General features: G+C 42.5%; 1 pseudogene; it reads left to right on the top strand.

Annotated features, from left to right (window-relative positions):
• Positions 1 to 1,166: 1,166 nt before the first annotated feature.
• Positions 1,167 to 18,144, top strand: part of LOC121567910 — a 34,770-nt pseudogene continuing 17,792 nt past the window's right edge.

Genomic DNA, 18,144 nt, shown 5'->3' with positions numbered 1-18,144 from the left:
GTGCTGCAGAGATGGTTGTCCTTCTGGAAGGTTCTCCCATCTCCACAGATGAACTCTGGAGCTCTGTCAGAGTGACCATCGGGTTCTTGGTCACCTCCCTGACCAAGGCCCTTCTCCCCTGATTGATCAGTTTGGCCAGGAAGCCAGCTCTAGGAAAATTCTTGGTGGTTCCAAACTTCTTCCATGTAAGAATGATGGAGGCCACTGTGTTCTTGGGGACCTTCAATGCTGCAGAAATTGTTTGGTAGCCTTCCCCAGAGCTGTGCCTCAACACAATCCTGTCTCTGAGCTCTACGGACAATTCCTTCGACCTCATGGCTTGGTTTTTGCTCTGGGATGCATTGTCATCTGTGGGATCTTATATAGACAGGTGTGTGCCTTTCCAAATCATGTCCAATCAATTGAAATAACCACAAGTCGACTCCAATCAAGTTGTAGAAACATCTCAAGGATGATCAATGGAAACAGGATGCACCTGAACTCAATTTTGAGTCTCATAGCAAAGGGTCTGAATACTTATGTCAACAAGGTATTTCTGTTTTTTACTTTTAATACATTTGCGAAAAATTCTAAAAAACCTTTTTTCGCTTTGTCATTATGGGGTATTGTGTGTAGATTGATGAGGAAAACATTTAATTTAATCAATTTTAGAATAAGGCTGTAATGTAACAAAATGTGGAAAAAGGGAAGGAGTCTGAATATTTTCCGAATACACTGTATGTGTAGGGAACCATTAGTCTTTATATTAGTTCACATACAAATGTGATAGACGTTTCTCTCCTGTCAAGAGTGGTCAATTGAGATTCTCATCAAATCCTGTAATTCAAATCCAATGTCCACCTCCTGACTTTTTCTAACTTTTTTGTAAGACAATGACCTGACTTCAACTCTGGTGCTTGGTGGATCAATAAGGAACCTTGAGGAAGAAATATATGTGACTCGTTTTAGGAAACTTGGCCTATGTCGCGTGTCACTACTTCACAGGAGAGGCATTTGAACGTTTCTTATTTTTTGGGGGCCGAAATGCCTTCTGGAACATGTGAACGTTCATGTGCCTTAATAACAAACCTGTATGCCATTTGTAAATACGAATAAAAATGTAAAATTACGAGCCTAGTTGGTTTAGCCACGGAAAAAGACAGGAACCGGGCTGTACATGCCGAGAGATGCCATACTCTAGCATCGATGAGGATGATGAACTTCTGAAGTATATCTGGAGGGAATATTTGCATCCCAAGCAGTATGAATGGGTTCTTATTGCAGGATACATACTTGTGTTTTTTGTTTCTCTCATTGGAAACACACTAGGTAAGTTTTGGTGACGTTTTATTGTCACAGGCTTGATTAATTGAGACAATATAATTTCTAAAATGTCATCCTTATTTTCAAGTGCATGTAATTAGATCAAGTCTGCACAGCTATTTGGGCTTCATTGAACATAACGGTAGGCCTACTTTTGAAGGAGTTAGGCTACTGGTGAGTCGATTGTAGGTCTATATTCATGTGGTGTTCACTGATGCAGTGAAACGTATCAGTAGACTACAGTGTATTAATAAAACATGAGGTTGACACTGGCATTTATTAAGGACCTTATCCCAAGCGCCAGCCTGGTCTCATGGACTAGATGTAACATAGTAAATGTGAATCCAGGACACTCAAATCATTATGATATGTTTCATTTGGTATGGTTACATAAGACATAAGGTTAGTTAAGGGAAAAAAATGAAAGTAGGGTTGTTGGGAGAGAGCTTATAATGTGAACGTCTAGTAACACAAAGGTTACGTGTTCGAATCTCATCACGGACAACTTTCAAATGTTTTTCTTCTAATTAGCAACTTTGCAACTACTTACTACTTTTTTAGCTACTTTGCAACTACAGTGAGGGAAAAAAGTATTTGATCCCCTGCTGATTTTGTATGTTTGCCCACTGACAAAGACATGATCAGTCTATAATTTTAATGGTAAGTTTATTTGAACAGTGAGAGACAGAATAACACGCTGATATACCGTGTTTTATAGGGAAATAATGCACACTCTAGGATGCCCTTCGAGCCAATCAGAAACGAGTATTCAACATCCTCCCGAGTGGCGCAGTGGTCTAAGGCTCTGCATCGCAGTGCTAGCTGTGCCACTAGAGATCCTGGTTCGAATCCAGGCTCTGTCATAGCTGCCCGCGACCGTGAGACCCATCAGGCGGCGCACAATTGGTCCAGGATAGGGGAGGAAATGGCCGGCAGGGATGTAAGCTCAGTTGGTAGAGCATGGCGTTTGCAACGCCAGGGTTGTGGGTTCGTTTCCCACGGTGGGCCAGTATGAAAAAATATATAAAATAATAATAATGTATGCACTCATTAACTGTAAGTCGCTCTGGATAAGAGTGTCTCCTAAATGACTAAAATGTAAATAATTAAGCAATAAGGCCCACAGAGGTGTGGTAATGGCCAATATACCCCGGCTACGGGCTGTTCTTAGGCACGACGCATACAGCCCTTAGCCGTGGTATATTGGCCATATATCATAAACCCCAGAGGTGCCTTATTGCCATTATAAACTGGTTACCAGCGTAATTATCAGCATATAGGGTAATGACTGAGAAGACAATATTGACTGTATTCATATCCATTTTTATTTTACCTTCCACATTATTTAGGAGTAAATTAGAAATATGTTTATGACAGTTTTATCACAGATTTAGGCCTATTGTAGCTACAGATTGTACTCCAGATAATGTGATATAACCAAAGATTTTTAATGTCCGTTACAGGAAAGCCCCATACAAACCTCTGCCATAGATTTTTCAACTAACCTTGGCAATACTTTCTTCGATCTACACACATCTTACTAGATACAAAACATGAACTAACATGTAAAACATGTACTTCATACTGACTATCCAATTCAATTGCTACAGAGCTGCTAGCTGCTATTTAGGTGGTGTGTGTTTTATAACTTGTATTGCATTTGATTTAGACCAATCAATCACAGGAGGTTGGTGGCACCTTAATTGGGGAGGACACGCTAATGGTAATGGCTGGAGCGGAATAGGTGGAATGGTATCAAACACATGGTTTCTATGTGTTTGATGCCATTCCATTTGCTCGTTCCAGCCATTATTATGAGCCACCCTCCCCTCAGCAGCCTCCACTGCAATCAATGTCATTCATGTCTACATCATGTGTTCCTAATGGCAGCAATCCTTGGTTGTGTCTTGTTGTCAGTTTGTTTTGCAGTGTGGAAAAACCATCACATGCGCACAGTGACCAACTGTTTCATTGTGAAGCTCTCCTTTGCTGATGTCCTGGTCACGATCACCTGTCTCCCGGCAAGTCTTGTGGTAGACATTACAGAAACATAGTTCCTTGGAAAAACTCTTTGTAAAATACTGCCTTACTTACAGGTAAGAGGATGTCTCAAGGTTTTTATTTACTTTACTTTGCATTCAAGCTTGATAGTTGGTACAGAACTCCAGGATACTGAACAGTATTCTTTGAAACGCCTTTGAAGGGACCCCATGGTGATCCTTGTGCCACGGGAAAGGATTTTGCTTTCCCACCTCAACGGCCATGGGCTTTATCTTCAATAGATCAACATCATAATTCTCTGTACAGAATACAAATATTCCAAAATATGGATCCTGTGTGCAATAAGGCACTAAAGTAATACTGAAATTAACTTTTTGTCCTGAATACAAAGCATTATGTTTACACTGGGGTTGCTGTAACTAGGCCATTGAGTGGCCTAGTTACAGTTTTGACTTAAACCGGCTTGAAAATCTATGGCAGGACTTGAAAATGGCTGTCTAGCAATGATCAACAACCAACTTGAGAGAGCTTGAAGAGTAAAAAGAATATATTGTACAATCCAGGTGTGCAAAGCTCTTAGAGACTTAACCAAAAAGACTCACAGCTGTAATCACTGCCAAAGGTGATTTTAACATGTATTGACTCAGGGAGTTGAATACTTATCTAATCAAGATATTAGTGTTTTATTTTTCATTAATCACCCCAAAAAAAGGGAATCTTTCTTCCACTTTGACATTTTAGTATTTTGTGTAGATCGTTGAAAAACTAAATACAATTAAATCCATTTTAATTCCAATTTGTAACACAACAAAATGTGGAAAAAATCAAAGGGTGTGAATACTTTCTGAAGACACTGTAGGTGATTGCCAAAACATTGAGAAAATTACATTGAAATTACATGGAGAGCCTCTCCATCCATTTCTGACTCACATGATTTTGCATTCATGCTGGGGATAAATATAGTGCACAGTGTATTTTCATATTTGCAATGCTGCCTGTTAAAAAAAATATGGTGGACAGGAGACTGAGAAAAGGTTTATCAGGTCAGATCATCTTTTAACTGTATCCAAAAGCCTCGAGCCCTATCAGTAATCTCCTGGCTTGAATTACTGTGTTATCATCAATGTCTGTCTGGAAGACAGAGTTGAGAGGACTACAACTACCAACAGAGAAGAGGCAGCTGGTGCTTCATCTTCACCCCATCAAGAGATAAATTAAAACCATTTATAAAACCTTTACCTGATGAGCAGCAGAAGCAGAATATTAACTGGTTTTCTCCCCCGGCCGACTTGCAGTGTGACATTGGTGCTCTACCAAGGAAGGTCAATTGTAAATGCTGCACAAACTTAATTGACATCCCATTAGTTACTTAAAAATTTACTAAAGCTCTGTGTGTACATCTGGACTCTCCTAATGGTTGAGTGAAGCAGTGCTGAGGTGAATTGGAATAACTGTAGCAGCTGTAAGGCCAATTTGATGTGTCCATTTGCTATATGATGTTAGTTTTTATGAATCACATCAAGCAATTTTTGGAATCCATTGTAATTATCATAACTCCTCTACTGTCTACAGCAGTGATCGTCAACTGGCGGCACATGGGCCAAATTTGGCCTCCCAAAGTTGAGCAAAAGAAAATGTAATACAAACCAATTTTGGGGTCATAAAAGACTGTAAAATCACTACGAATTCAGCTCAAAATTATTTTAATTTAGGAAATCTATTCCCAAGTATTTCCACTCAATAAATAGAGAGACATACAATGCATTCGGAAAGTATTCAGACCCCTTCACTTTTTCCATATTTTGTTACGTTACAGCCTTATTCTAAAATGTATTAAATACATTCTCTTTCCTCATCAATACCCCATAATGACAAACCAAAAACAGGTTTTTAGACATTTTTGCTAATTTATTCAAAATAAAAACAGAAATACCTTATTTACATAAATATTCAGACACTTTGCTGTGAGACTCGAAATTTAGCTCAGGTGCATCCTGTTTACATTGATCATCCTTGATGTTTCTACAACTTGACTGGAGTCCACCTGTGATAAATACAATTGATTGGACATGATTTGGAAAGGCACACACCTGTCTATAAAAGGTCCCACAGTTGACAGTGCATGTCAGAGCAAAAACCAAGCCATGAGGTCGAAGGAATTGTTCGTAGAGCTCCGAGACAGGATTGTTTCGAGACACAGATCTGGGGAAGGGTACCCAAAAATATCTGCAGCATTGAAGGTCCCCAAGAACACAGTGGCCTCCATCATTCTTAAATGGAAGAAGTTTGGAACCACCAAGACTCTTCCTAGAGCTGGCCGCCCAGCCAAACTGATCAATCAGGGGAGAAGGGCCTTGGTCAGGAAGGTGATCAAGAACCCGATGGTCACTCCGACAGAGCTCCAGAGTTCCTCTGTGGAGATGGGAGAACCTTCCAGAAGGACAAGTGGCCAGACGGAAGCCACTCCTCAGTAAAAGGCACATGACAGGCCGCTTGGAGTTTGCCAAAAGGAACCTGCCAGGTTTCCTACAGACGTGACGCTTAGCATTCAGGCCAAAGAGTTCAATCTTGTTTTCATCAGACCAGAGAATCTTGTTTCACATGGTCTGCGAGTCTCTCAGACCATGGTGGTGGCAGCATCATGCTGTGGGGATGTCTTTCAGCGGCAGGGACTGGGAGACTGGTCAGGATCGAGGGAAAGATGAACAGAGCAAAGTACAGAGAGATCCTTGATGAAAACCTGCTCCAGAGCGCTTAGGACCGCAGACTGGGGAAAAGGTTCACATTCCAACAGGACAACGACCCTATGCACACAGCCAAGACAACACTGGAGTGGCTTCGGGACAAGTCTCTGAATGTCCTTGAGTGGCCTAGCCAGAGCCTGGACTCCAACCTGGTCTAACATCTCTGGAGAGACCTGAAAATAGCTGTGTAGCGATGCTCCCCATACAACCTGACAGAACTTGAGAGGATGTGCAGAGAAGAATGGGAGAAACTCCCCAAATAAATCAAATCAAATGTTATTTGTCACATGCGCCGAATACAACAGGTGTAGACATTACCGTGAAATGCTTACTTACAGCCCTTAACCAACAATGCATTTATTTTATTTTTAAAAAAGGAACAACAACAAAAAAGTGTTAAGAAAAAAAGAGCAGAAATAAAATAAAATAACAGTAGGGAGGCTATCTACAGGGTGGTACCGGTGCAGAGTCAATGTGCGGGGGAACCAGCTAGTTGAGGAAATATGTACATGTGGGTAGAGTTAAAGTGACTATGCATAAATAATTAACAGAGTAGCAGCAGCGTAAAAAGATGGGGTGGGGGTGGGGGGGCAGTGCAAATAGTCCGGGTAGCCATGATTAGCTGTTCAGGAGTCTTATGGCTTGGGGGTAGAAGCTGTTGACAAGCCTTTTGGACCTAGACTTAGCGCTCCAGTACCGCTTGCCGTGCGGTAGCAGAGAGAACAGTCTATGACTAGGGTGGCTGGAGTCTTTGACAATTTTGAGGGCCTTCCTCTGACACCGCCTGGTATAGAGGTTCTGGATGGCAGGAAGCTTGGCCCCAGTGATGTACTGGGCCGTACGCACTACCCTCTGTAGTGCCTTGCGGTCGGAGGCCGAGCAGTTGCCATACCAGGTGGTGATGCAACCATTCAGGATGCTCTCGATGGTGCAGCTGTATAACTTTTTGAGGATCTGAGGACCCATGCCAAATCTTTTCAGTCTCCTGAGGGGGAATAGGCTTTGTCGTGCCCTCTTCATGACTGTCTTGGTGTGTTTGGACCATGATAGTTTCTTGGTGATGTGGACACCAAGGAACTTGAAGCTCTCAACCTGTTCCACTACAGCTCCGTCGATGAGAATGGGGGCGTGCTCAGTCCTCTTTTTTTTCCTATAGTCCACAATCATCTCCTTTGTCTTGGTCACGTTGAGGGAGAGGTTGTTATCCTGGCACCACACGGCCAGCTCTCTGACCTCCCTATAGGCTGTCTCATCATTGTCGGTGATCAGGCCTACCACTGTTGTGTCGTCTGCAAACTTAATGATGATGTTGGAGTCGTGCCTGGCCATGCAGTCATGGGTGAACCGGGAGTACAGGAGGGGACTGAGCACACACCCCTGAGGTTCCCCCGTGTTGAGGATCAGCGTGGCAGATGTGTTGTTACCTACCCTTACCACCTGGGGGCGGCCCGTCAGGAAGTCCAAGATCCAGTTGCAGAGGGAGGTGTTGAGTCCCAGGATCATTAGCTTAGTGATGAGCTTTGAGGGCATTATGGTGTTGAACGCTGAGCTGTGGTCAATGAATAGCATTCTCACGTAGGTGTTCCTCTTGTCCAGGTGTACCAAGCTTGTAGTGTCATACCCAAGAAGACTCATGGCTGTAATTGCTGCCAAAGGTGCTTTAACAAAGTACTGAGTAAAGGGTCTGAATACTTATGTAAATGTAATGTTTGCGAAAATTGCTAAAAACGTGTTTTTGCTTTGTCATTATGGGGTATTGTGTGTAGATTGATGAGGGAAAACAACAATTTAATCAATTTTAACGTAACAAAATGTGGAAAAAGTCAAGGGGTCTGAATACTGAGTGTACAAAACATTAAGAACAGCTGCTTTTTCCATAACATAGACTGACCATGTGAATCCTGGTGAAAGCTATGATCCCTTGACGTAATTCGTTAAATCCACTTCAATCAGTGTAGATGAAGGGGAAGAGACAGGTTAAAGAAAGATTTTTAAGCCTTGAGACAATTGAGACATGGATTGTGTATGTGCGCTATTCAGAGAGTGAATGGGCAAAACAAAATATTTAATTTTGCCTTTGAACAGGATATGGTAGTAGGCCAGTCGCATCAGTTTGTGTCCAGAACTGCAATGCTGCTGGATTTTACACGCTAAACAGTTTTCCGTGTGTATCAAGAATGATCCACCATTCAAAGGACATCCAGCCAACTTGACACAACTTCGGCAAGCATTGGAGTCAACATGGGCTAGCATCCCTGTGGAATGCTTTGGACATCTTGTAAAGTCCATGCCCCAACGAATTGAAGCTGTTCTGAGGGTAAAAGGGGGTGCAACTCAATATTAGGAAGGTGTTCCAAATGTTTTGTACACTGTGTATATTACAGAGGGTATTCATCAGAGCCACGTAGGTGATACCTTTTTATAATTTGAAATTGCGAAATTATCTCTAGAAAGTGTTATGGTTAATATAAATCCATAAACCTAATTACTGAGTGGAAACTGATTTTACATGTAGTGTTATTGTCTATCAGCAAGTATCTATATTAAGTCTAGTACTTTTTTTACTGTTTCACTTTGTGCTTAATCATTTTGCATCTCCTCTTTTTCAATCTCCCAGACATTCTCTGTATCTGTGTCAGTCCTGACTCTGAGCTGCATCGCCCTAGACCGCTGGTATGCAATCTGCCACCCGCTGATGTTAAAAAGCATGGCCAGGTGCGCCCGCAAGAGTATCATCCTCATCTGGGTGGTCTCCTGTGTCATCATGATCCCTCAAGCCATCGTGATGGAGTGCAGCAGCCTGCTCCCTGAGCTCACCAACAAAACCAGCCTTTTCACTGTGTGTGATGAACACTGGGGAGGTAGGCAGGCATCCACAAAATCCCTCCTCTCAATGCTATGGAATCTCGCCAAGGCACTGTAACCCCAGATTAGACCAAGTACTAATACTCTTGCTCTGATGGATTGATTTGATTGAGATTGCCTGGAGCAATTGAGTACTCCACTGGACTAGTCCCAAAAGTACAAATCCTGCCCATTAGTGGTGCCCAGGTCAGCTGTTTGTTCACACGCCCGCAATTGCTAATAACCTATCTGTAACCGCCCGACTATACAGTATGTAATAAAGTGAAAATCTGACCCGCCAACCCTAACCCGCTAATATAGAAAATGGGCTGTAGGCTACAGTCAGAGATGGCGGAAAGATTTTTTGACAGGGGGTACAGGATTTTTTTGTTGTTGCCTGATTGAGATATGTTTCTGCTTATAATTTTCAACATTTTGGTAAGCTATTTGTTAGTCAACTTGTCTATAATTAGATACATGCAGCTTCTCCTCTGTCATTAGATGTAGCCCTAGAAGACTAAATAAACCCTTGCTCACCAGAATAATGTCATAAATCGGTAGAATGAATGCTTCAATCTAGTTGACATCGGTAAAGTTCTGTCATCCATGAAGAAAATACAATAACTAAGCAACATTTCCAAATGACATCAGTTTGACCGGTTGTAAGGAAATAGAAAGCTGTGAAAACAACCCAGCATGTTTCTGATGAGATATCATTTCAGCTTGGATGCATATTTTATGTGGTTGAAATATTATCAGCTTCTATGATGCTGATAAAGATAGCACCTTTAGAGACAGTATCTAACTACGCATTCGCATTCTCTCAAGATGCTGAAAGAAAGAAACCATATTTCTCCACTCCTGTTTCCGAGTTGAAACATAGCCTACATTTGGTATATCATTTTACTGCAAGAAATGCTTAATTCTGCAGGAGTTAATATTAAGGTTATGTGAGAGGTTATAGACCTACAGTCAGTGTCCAGATTTCATTTAACCCATCTGAACAGTAGGCTACAGTTCCCTTGATGTGCCATAGGCCTATTTGAAGTCCCCATCTTGTGACTGTCAAATTTGTATAGTGCCTCACAATCATCACACATAACATACCCCGCACTGATATCATAATCTTTTACCACTTCACCAAATCCCCAAACATTACTCTTTATTTTACTCTCAATTTTTTTTTTTTTTTTTTTTACCTTTATTTAACTAGGCAAGTCAGTTAAGAACAAATTCTTATTTACAATGACGGCCTACACCGGCCAAACCCGGACGACGCTGGGCCCTATGGGACTCCCAATCACGGCCGGTTGTGATACAGCCTGGAATCAAACCAGGGGGTCTGTAGTGACACCTCAAGCACTGAGATGCAGTGCATTAGACCGCTGCGCCACTCGGGAGCCCAATTAAACTGCAACATTGTCATTTTTGCCTCTGTGGATCAACGTTAACTTTTTCTGTCCGTTCCCAAAAGCATTTGGCAATTGGTGTGCCAGATAGCCTAAAATAATTAAAGAAAAACCTCAATGTAGCCTATAGATATAAATTGCACATGAATTATACATAATGGATTTTTTAAGTGCAAACAGAAAGCATAGGTTTCGGCGCCATGCCAACATCTACTGTCAAGCATGTAATTAAATAGCTAAAATATTTCTATCTAGGCCTCCTGCAAGTTATTTCTACATGGGCAGGTACCTTTTGAATTCTACTCAATTAATAATATACATGCTACATCCATGCTGACTCGATATAGAAAAAACTGTAATCTACCTAGACCCTATGTTTAGGGACATGCATGTTTAATTTATTGTAATTCTCTGATTTGTGTTTTTTATTTGACATGGTAAAATAACTCAAGCATAGATTGATAACTTTTTTTCCTAATTTGTCACACAGAAACTACAGGCCATGAGTAACTTGGTCCCAAAGAATGGCACCAATTGGTGTATAGGTGGCGCTATTATAACCAGTCTCACTCAAACCCACGTATCTGTCACCTAGTTTGACCTAGAGACTTGAAACTTTGTATGTAGGTGTCTTTCCTCATGCTGAACAAATTTGCCTCAAGGACCCATAAAGTCAGTCAGTCAATAGATTTTCCTCCATCTTGGAAAACCTTTGAAAAACATTCTCATGAACCATGAGTCCAAATAACACCAAATCAATCAGGTAATCTGATTTTACATGTCCATTAAAATCCTTTCTAAATCCACTCCTCAATGGCCTATTTTAAAGAATAAGGAAGCTGTTAACAATGTTTTTTAAAGTCACATTGTAACGCTAAAGCTTAAAATAATCATAGAAAGTTGTCTTCTCATGGATTAAAAGTCAGATCCAAATGTGGTCTTTGGACTCATCACCATATTCACAAATAACGTTGATGCATTCAAAGATGGCCACACTATACCAGTAGATGCATATTAGCACATACGCTAATATGTTAAATTACGCTAAAAATACTTCATAAATATTATTCCATTTAAACAACTGTAAATCCACTCCACAGTAGCCTATCAACTTGAAACGTGTCATTGATATCATGGACGTCCCTAAAATAAAGCAAACTGAATTTGGTATGGATATCTCAAAAAACAAGGAAACTATTAACAACTCATTATTTGCATGTTTTTTTATTTTATTTTTATTTCACCTTTATTTAACCAGGTAAGCCAGTTGAGAACAAGTTCTCATTTACAACTGCAACCTGGCCAAGATAAAGCAAAGCAGTGCGATAAAAACAACAACAACACAGAGTTACATATGGGGTAAAACAAAACATAAAGTCAAAAATACAACAGAAAATATATATACAGTGTGTGCAAATGTAGCAAGTTATGGAGGTAAGGCAATAAATAGGCTATAGTGCAAAATAATTACAATTAGTATTAACACTGGAATGATAGATATGCAAGAGATGATGTGCAAATAGAGATACTGGGGTGCAAATGAGCAAAATAAATAACAATATGGGGATGAGGTAGTTGGGTGGGCTAATTTCAGATGGGCTGTGTCCAGGTGCAGTGATCGGTAAGGTGCTCTGACAACTGATGCTTAAAGTTAGTGAGGGAGATAAGAGTCTCCAGCTTCAGAGATTTTTGCAATTCGTTCCAGTCATTGGCATCAGAGAACTGGAAGGAATGGCGGCCAAAGGAGGTGTTGGCTTTGGGGATGACCAGTGAGATAAACCTGCTGGAGCGCACACTACGGGTGGGTGTTGCTATGGTGACCAATGAGCTAAGATAAGGCAGGGATTTGCCTAGCAGTGATTTATAGATGGCCTGGAGTCAGTGGGTTTGGCGACGAATATGTAGTGAGGACCAGCCAACAGGTACAGGTCACAGTGGTGGGTAGTATATGGGGCTTTGGTGACAAAACGGATGGCACTGTGATAGACTACATCCAATTTGCTGAGTAGAGTGTTGGAAACTATTTTGTAAATGACATCGCTGAAGTCAAGGATCGGTAGGATAGTCAGATTTACGAGGGCATGTTTGGCAGCATGCGTGAAGGAGGCTTTGTTGCGAAATAGGAAGCCGATTCTAGATTTAACTTTGGATTGGAGATTCTTAATGTGAGTCTGGAAGGAGAGTTTACAGTCTTGTCCACATACTCTAGGTCAGACCCGTCGAGAGTAGTGATTCTAGTCGGGTGGGCGGGTGCCAGCAGCGTTCGATTGAAGAGCATGCATTTAGTTTTACTAGTGTTTAAGAGCAGTTGGAGGCTACTGAAGGAGTGTTGTATGGCATTGAAGCTCGTTTGGAGGTTTGTTAACACAGTGTCCAATGAAGGGCCAGATGTATACAAAATGGTGTCGTCTGCGTAGAGGTGGATCTGAGAGTCACCAGCAGCAAGAGCGACATCATTGATATACACGGAGAACAGAGTCGGCCCAATAATTGAACCCTGTGGCACCCCCATAGAGACTGCCATAGGTCCAGACAACAGGCCCTCCGATTTCACACATTGAACTCTATCTGAGAAGTAGTTGGTGAACCAGGCGAGGCAGTCATTTGAGAAACCAAGGCTATTTAGTCTGCCAATAAGAATGCGGTGGTTGACAGAGTCGAAAGCCTTGGCCAGGTCGATGAAGACAGCTGCACAGTACTGTCTATTATCGATCGCGATTAGAATATCGTTTAGGACCTTGAGCGTGGCTGAGGTGCACCCATGACCAGCTCGGAAACCGGATTGCATAGCGGAGAAGGTACGGTGGGATTCGAAATGGTTGGTGATCTGTTTGTTAACTTGGCTTTCAAAAACTTTCGAAAGGCAGGGCAGGATGGATATAGGTCTGTAACAGTTTGGATCTAGAGTGTCACCCCCTTTGAAGAGGGGGATGACTGCGGCAGCTTTCCAATCTCTGGGGATCTCAGACGTTACGAAAGAGAGGTTGAACAGGCTGGTGATAGGGGTTGCGACAATTTCGGCTGATAATTTTAGAAAGAAAGGGTCCAGATAGTCTAGCCCAGCTGATTTGTAGGGGTCCAGATTTTGCAGCTCTTTCAGAACATCAGCTGTCTGAATTTGTGTGAAGGAGAAGTGGGTGGGGCATGGGCAAGTTGCAGCGGAGGGTGCAGAGCTGGTGGCCGGGATAGTGGTAGCCACGTGGAAAGCATGGCCAGCCGTAGCAAAATGCTTGTTGAAATTCTCGATTATTGTAGATTTATCGGTGGTGACAGTGTTTCCTAGCCTCAGTGCAGTGGGCAGCTGGGAGGACGCCACAGGATGTTTTTGTGCTGGTCAAGGGAAGTCAAGTCTGAGGAGAACCAGGGGCTATATCTGTTCTTAGTTCTGTATTTTTTGAATGGGGCATGTTTATTTAAGACTGAGAGGAAATTACTTTTAAAGAACAACCAGGCATCCTCTACTGACAGAATGAGATCGATATCCATCCAGGATACCTGGGCCAGGTCAATTAGGAAGGCCTGCTCGCTAAAGTGTTTTAGGGAGCGTTTGACAGTGATGAGGGGTGGTCGTTTGACTGCGGACCTGTTACAGACGCAGGCAATAAGGCAGTGATCGCTGAGATCCTGGTTGAAGACAGCGGAGGTGTATTTAGAGGGTAAGTTAGTCAGGATGATATCTATGAGGGTACCCATGTTTACGGATTTAGGGTTGTACCTGGTAGGTTCGTTGATAATTTGTGTGAGATTGAGGGCATCTAGTTTGGATTGTAGGATGGCCGGGGTGTTAAGCATATCCCAATTTATGTCACCAAGCAGTATGAACTCTGAGGATAAATGGGGGGCAATCAATTCACATATGGTGTCCAGGGCACAGCTGGGGGCTGAGGGGGGTCTGTAGCAAGCGGCAACAGTGAAATACGTATTTCTGGAAAGGTGGATTTTTAGAAGTAGAAGCTCAAACTGTTTGGGCAAAGACCTGGATAGTATGATAGAGCTCTGCAGTCTTTCTCTACAGTAGATTGCAACTCCACCCCCTTTGGCAGTTCTATCTAGACGGAAAAAGTTGTAGTTGGGGATGGACATTTCAGAATGTTTGGTGGCCTTCCTAGGCCAGGATTCAGACACTGCTAGAACATCAGGGTTGGCGGAGTGTGCTAACGCATTGAATAACTCAAACTTAAGAAGGAGGCTTCTGATGTTAACGTGCAGAAAACCAAGGCTTTTACGGTTACAGAAGTCATCAAATGATAGCTCCTGGGGAGTAGCAGTGATACTGTGGGCTGCAGGGCCTGGGTTAGCCTCTACATCACCAGAGGAACAGAGGAGGAATAGAATAAGGATACGGCTAAAGGCTTTAATAACTGGTCTTCTAGTGCGTTGGGTACAGAGAATAATGGGGGCAGATTTCCGGGCGTTGTGGAAAAGATTCAGGGCATTATGTACAGACAAGGATATGGAAGGATATGAGTACAGTGGAGGTAAACCTAAGCGTTGGGTAACAATGAAAGAGATAGCATCACTGGAGGCACCGATTGAGCCGGTCTCGGCGTGTATGGGGGGTGGAACAAAGGAACTATTTGAGGCAGTTTGAGAGGGACTTGGGATTCTACAGTGAAATTGTATAATAATAACTATCTGGAACAGCAATAGGCAAGGCATATTGACATGGGAGAGAGGCATAAAGCAATCACAGGTGTTATTAGAGAGAGCTAAGACAACAACTGGTAATGGCGATAAAGTTTGGGCTGAGGCTAAACAGATAAACAGGACAGGGTACCGTGTAAAGGAACAGTCCAGCAGGCATCAGCTGTGCAGCTGAGTGATCATAAGGTCCAGTGAACAGCAATATGTGAGACGAGAGCAGTTCGAATTGGTGCTTCAGCACAGCGAGCAGGAAGCACGGTTGTTGTTTGCGTGTGCTAGCGGGCCGGGGCTAGCAGATGGATCTTCGTGGTCGTCGCAATGGGAAGCCTGTTGAAACCACAGACGATTACGTCGGCAGACCAGTCGTGATGGATCGGCAGGGCTCCGTGTCGACTCTAGGAGGTCCCGTCCGGTTGACAGAGAGGTAGATATCCGGAAGATGTGCCTGACTCAAGGCTAGCTCAAGGCTGATTAGCTAACAACAACGTTCATTTGGTTGCAGCTAGCTAGTTGCGATTATCCAGTGTTAAAGGTCCAGTGATTCAGTGATTCTGGCAGAAAATCCGATAGGTTCTGGGTTGATAACGCGCTGTGCAGACAGTGCAGACTGGCCAATAATAGTCCAGGCTAGAGCTGGCTGGTAGGTAGTGCAGGCCACGGACAATGGAGAAAATCCGATAACGGTGGCTAATAGCAAGTAGCTAGTTAGCTGGTTAGCTGGCTACTCCCGTCCGTAAGACAGAGAGGTAGATAGCCGGGGCTAGCTCAAGGCTCAAGGCTAACTGGTGCTTCGGGGGCAGTGGTGATTAGCCTACAGCAACATCCATTCGACATCCATTCGGTTGCGGCTAGCTATATCCGGTGTTAAGGTCCAGTGATTCAGTTATTCCGGCAGAAAATCCGATGTTCTGGGTGAAAACCGCTAATGGTGGCTAATAGCAAGTAGCTAGTTAGCTAGTTAGCTGGCTGGCTAGTTTCAACTGGAGATTATAGATAAAGGTGAGGCGGCAGGTAGCTTAGTGGTTAAGAGCGTTGGTTAAGAGCGTTGTGCCAGTAACCGAAAGGTCGCTGGTTCTAATCCCCGAGCCGACTAGGTGACAAATCTGTCGATGTGCCCTTGAGCAAGGCACTTAACCCTAATTGCTCCTGTAAGTCGCTCTGGATAAGAGCGTCTGCTAAATGACTAAAAAAAAAAATAATAATAATAATAATAGAATCCGTTCCACATTGAGTGAGGCGGGTTGCAGGAAAGTATATTCAGTAGAAGGATGAAAAGTGTGATAGGGAAATATATACGTAAAAAAAATACAAAAAACAGGCTATTTACATGGACACACAAGAGAACACAACCGCACTGCTTCGCCATCTTGGAACATGTGTAACGCTAATGCTCAAAATCATCTGTAATCGTCTTCTCATGAACCATACATCAGATTCACTCCAGATTTTGTATTCAGATTCATTACATTAGTCTTTAACGGTTTTGAGATAAAAAAAATTCCTGCATTCAAAGTAACGCTGAAAATAACATGAACCATTAGTCAAATTGACCCCAGAATAAAATACAATTAAATTGTATTCGTCACAGTCTTCGTAAACAACAGGTGTAGACTAACAGTGAAATGCTTACGGGCCCTTCCCAACAAGGCAGAGAAAAAGAGAATAGAGAAATAATAGAAAAGTAATAACTCATAGTAATAAATACACAAGTAATGATAACATGGGGTACCGAGTCGATGTGCAGGTGTACGAGGTAATTGAGGTAGATATATACATATAACTAGGCATAAAGTGACTAGGCAACAGGATACATAATAAACAGTAGCAGCAGCGTATGTGATGTGTCAGTAAAGTTAGTGCAAAAAGGATCAATGCAGATAGTCCGGGTAGCTATTTGGTTAACTAATTAACTAACCATTTTGCAGTGTTATTGCTTGGGGGTAGAAGCTGTTCAGGGTCCTGTTGGTTCCAGACTTGGTGCATTGGGCTTGCCATGCGGTAGCAGAGAAAACAGTCTATGACTTGTGTGGCTGGAGTCTTTGTAGGGCCTTCCTCTGACACCACCTGGTATAGAGGTCCTGGATGGCAGGGAGCTCAGCCCCAGTGATGATGAATTGGTACATAAACTCAATACATTAAGTAATGACTTTACCTGCTGCATTCAAAGATAACCAATCTACAGCACTAGACTAAACTTCACTTGAGTCATCCTTGTGGTATTGAGAGATTAACATTGCCTGTCTGATTGCTACAGACAAATACTCTCACACAGAAAACCTTTCAACTACTGGCAGCAAAATTGTTTAGATAGAAGAGAAATTAATGTGTCAAGGCTATCGATTGAATGAGTTTAAAATACTTAATCTCTCAAATTCATTTTAGGGTGGAAAACCTTTGCAGGAATGTGTCCTCATGTAAACTCTGTCAACTTCAAAGCAGGGGCGTAGGCATGGGTGGCCCTGGGTGGACACAGGCCCACCCACTGGGGAGCCAGGCCCTGCCAGGCCAACCCAATCAGATTGAGCAAAACATATATATTTTTTGCCATATGGCACTTGTCAAACTCATTCCATGAAGGGCCGAGTGTCTGCCAGTTTTAGCTCCTCCCTTGGAATTGGTTGATGAATTAAGGTCACTAGTTAGTAAGGAACTCCCCTCACCTGGTTGTCTAGGTCTTAATTGAAAGGAAAAAACAAAAACCAGCAGACATTAGGCCCTCCATGGAATGAGTTGGACACCCCTGCTATATGGGGACAGTTATATTGCCAGCAATGTGTCAAACTCATTTCATTTTTGTTATTAAATATTTCGTTTTTTATTTTCATTGTGAAGCACATTGTGTTGCATTTCATGTCTGAAATGTGCTGTATAAATAAAGCTTGATTTGATTTGATTATTTCCTTTCAATGTGCCCAATTAAGACCTACAACCAGGTGAGGGGAGTTCCTAACTAATCAGTGACCTTAATTGATCAATCAAGTACAAGGGAGGAGTGAAAACATGCAGATGCTCGGCCCTCCGTGGAATGAGTTTGACACCTGTGGTCTAAAGTTACAGTATTCCTGCTTTGCAGTTCATTCCTGTCAATGATTCAATTGTTATTTCTTAAAGTGTAGAATGTAATCTTTGTTCCGCTGAACCTTTCTGTAATAGGCCCTTTTCACGTGACGTCAGACAACTTCCGTTCTGCCGCGATGCAG

Source organism: Coregonus clupeaformis, chromosome 1 (genome assembly GCF_020615455.1).
Source record: "Coregonus clupeaformis isolate EN_2021a chromosome 1, ASM2061545v1, whole genome shotgun sequence".
NCBI lineage: Eukaryota > Metazoa > Chordata > Actinopteri > Salmoniformes > Salmonidae > Coregonus > Coregonus clupeaformis.
The sequence above is the reverse complement of the archived record's forward strand: the minus strand, read 5'-3'. Positions and strand labels throughout refer to the sequence as shown.